The sequence below is a fragment of the Mus pahari genome, chromosome X (assembly GCF_900095145.1).
Source record: "Mus pahari chromosome X, PAHARI_EIJ_v1.1, whole genome shotgun sequence".
NCBI lineage: Eukaryota > Metazoa > Chordata > Mammalia > Rodentia > Muridae > Mus > Mus pahari.
In genome coordinates this window covers 43,846,236-43,848,495 of record NC_034613.1, presented here as the reverse complement: position 1 = coordinate 43,848,495, position 2,260 = coordinate 43,846,236, and the positions used below count along the sequence as shown (strand labels likewise).

At 43.5% G+C, this 2,260-nt stretch overlaps 1 protein-coding gene across 2 annotated transcripts in view; it reads left to right on the top strand.

The window, feature by feature from the left end:
* The window catches only part of Mospd1 (motile sperm domain containing 1), a 27,939-nt gene that overhangs the window by 11,444 nt on the left and 14,235 nt on the right, over positions 1-2,260 (top strand). The window lies entirely within an intron of this gene.

Below are 2,260 nucleotides of genomic sequence, written 5' to 3'. Positions count from 1 at the left end.
GAACTCCGGACCTTTGGAAGAGCAGTCGGGTGCTCTTACCCACTGAGCCATCTCACCAGCCCTGGTTTTCTTTTTTTGAGGAAGGGTCTTGTGGTACAGTCCAGGATACCTTCAAAAGCCTGACACTTACAGGTATACAACAGAACACCTTACATCCAGAGTTGAATTTCTTTTATTTTTTCCTTTCCTTTTCTTTTTTTAAAAGACAGGGTCTTACTTATGTAACCCTGCCTGGCCTAGAACCTGCTATGTATGTAGTCTAGGCTAGCCTCAAAATCAGAGAGAACCACCTGCTTGTGCCCTCAGAGTGCTGAGATTAAAGGTGTGAACCACCACTCCCCACCTTAGAGTTGAATATCTTGATGGCAGGCCCTGTGCATGACTTCCATCTACATTTTCACATGATGGTTTTATATCCTCTTTTAGTGAAAGTTCCAAAAGTCTCAGGAAGAATCAGAGCCCTGGAAGTGAATTCAACTAAACGATGGATTCATTGGTTATACTCCCCTTTAAATGTATAGGGAACTCAGCTTATGTAAAGGTGTAGAGCCTGTTTGAAAAGTATGTTGTGTCGGGCAGAGGTGGCGCACGCCTTTAATCCCAGCACTTGGGAGGCAGAGGCAGGCGGATTTCTGAGTTCGAGGCCAGCCTGGTCTGCAGAGTGAGTTCCAGGACAGCCAGGGCTATACAGAGAAACCCTGTTTCAATTAACACAACACAACAAAACAAAAAGTATGTTGTACAGAGTGGAAACTAAACATTTTTTTCTGAGTGTGTTAGACTTCTCACTTTGTTGGGGTTGGTTGGTTTTAGAGATAAGAGCTTCAGTATGATGCCCAAATGACCGTCAAACTTCCAAGCAGTCCTTTCCTCTTAGGCTCAAGTACCACACGCACAAATCTCCGTCACCATGCCTAGCCCAATTTTGCATTTTGGGGGCATGGTTTCTGGGGATTGAGCCATCAATGTTATTTTTTAATTTTCTTCTTTTTCAGAAGCATAGTCTCATGTCATTAATGTTGGTCTTGAATTTTCTCTGTAGCAAAGGATGATTTAATCCTCTTGCCTCTGCCCCTTCCATGCTGAGATTATAGGTGTGTCTCCATGGCAGGTTTTATGCAAAGCTGGGAATTGGACCCAGTGTTTTGCTCAAGCTAGGCAGGTACTCCACCAGTGGAGCCACATCCTCAGACCAGGTATTGTTATGTTAAATAAGGGGGGGTTGTGAAATAGGACTAGTGATTCCAGTGAGGTTAGCAAATAAAAACAGAAACATACGTTAGAACAGGCAGACTTCTGCCAGCTACAACTACCTGGAACCCATTCAAGAACCCCAGAAGGAATCCAAAACAGCCTCTGAAGTTGGAAAAGTCCCAGCTCTCATGAAGACTCTGTAACTTGACATTCAGGTGGAGGAAAGGTGCCATATGTGCCAAAGAGCACTGAGTGATTTCAAATTTTCAAAGAAAACTGAGTGCTTCTTAGCAAGTATCATTCTTTTAGCTCCCAGATGTCTTGATGTTTCAGTAGGAAAAAAAAAGTATTCCTCATATTTCCACAGAGCACTAAAAAAATCATTAACATCAGTGTAAACGTGATTCTTAAGTCTTTCTACAAGAAATAATGGAATTTTTTCGTTTTTTTTAAAAAGAGACTTTATATTTGTGTGTGTGTGTGTGTGTGTGTGGTGGGGTGCCTGATGAGGCCAGAAGAGGACATCAGATCACCTGTAGCTAAAAGCTACAGGTAATTGTGAGTCATTTAATATGGGTTAGGTTCTAGAAACTAAACACTGGTCCTCTAAAATAGCAGGAAGTACTTTTAATAGCTGAGCCATCTCTCCAGACCCAAGGTTGGTCCCCAGCACTCACACAGACCACCTGAAGCTCCAGGTCCATAGGAGAGCCTGCCCTCTGAAGACACACACATACATACATACACACACACACACACACACACACACACACAGGGAGGGTGGGGCTAGAGAGATGACTGTTCTTCCGGAGGATCCTGATTCAATTCCCAGTACCCATGGCAACACACAACTATGTAGCCTTGGCTGTCATGGAACTCAAGAGATGTACCTGAATCCTTCTGAGTGTTGGATTAAAGTCATGTGCCACCACACCTAGACTGCTCGTATTCATTTGTTTGTTCATTTGTTCAGTCAGTCATTCTTTCCGTCTCTGTTTCTCTCTGCCTCTGTCTTTGTGTCTCTCTCTCTCTCTCTCTCTCTCTCTCTCTCTCTCTCTCTCTCTCT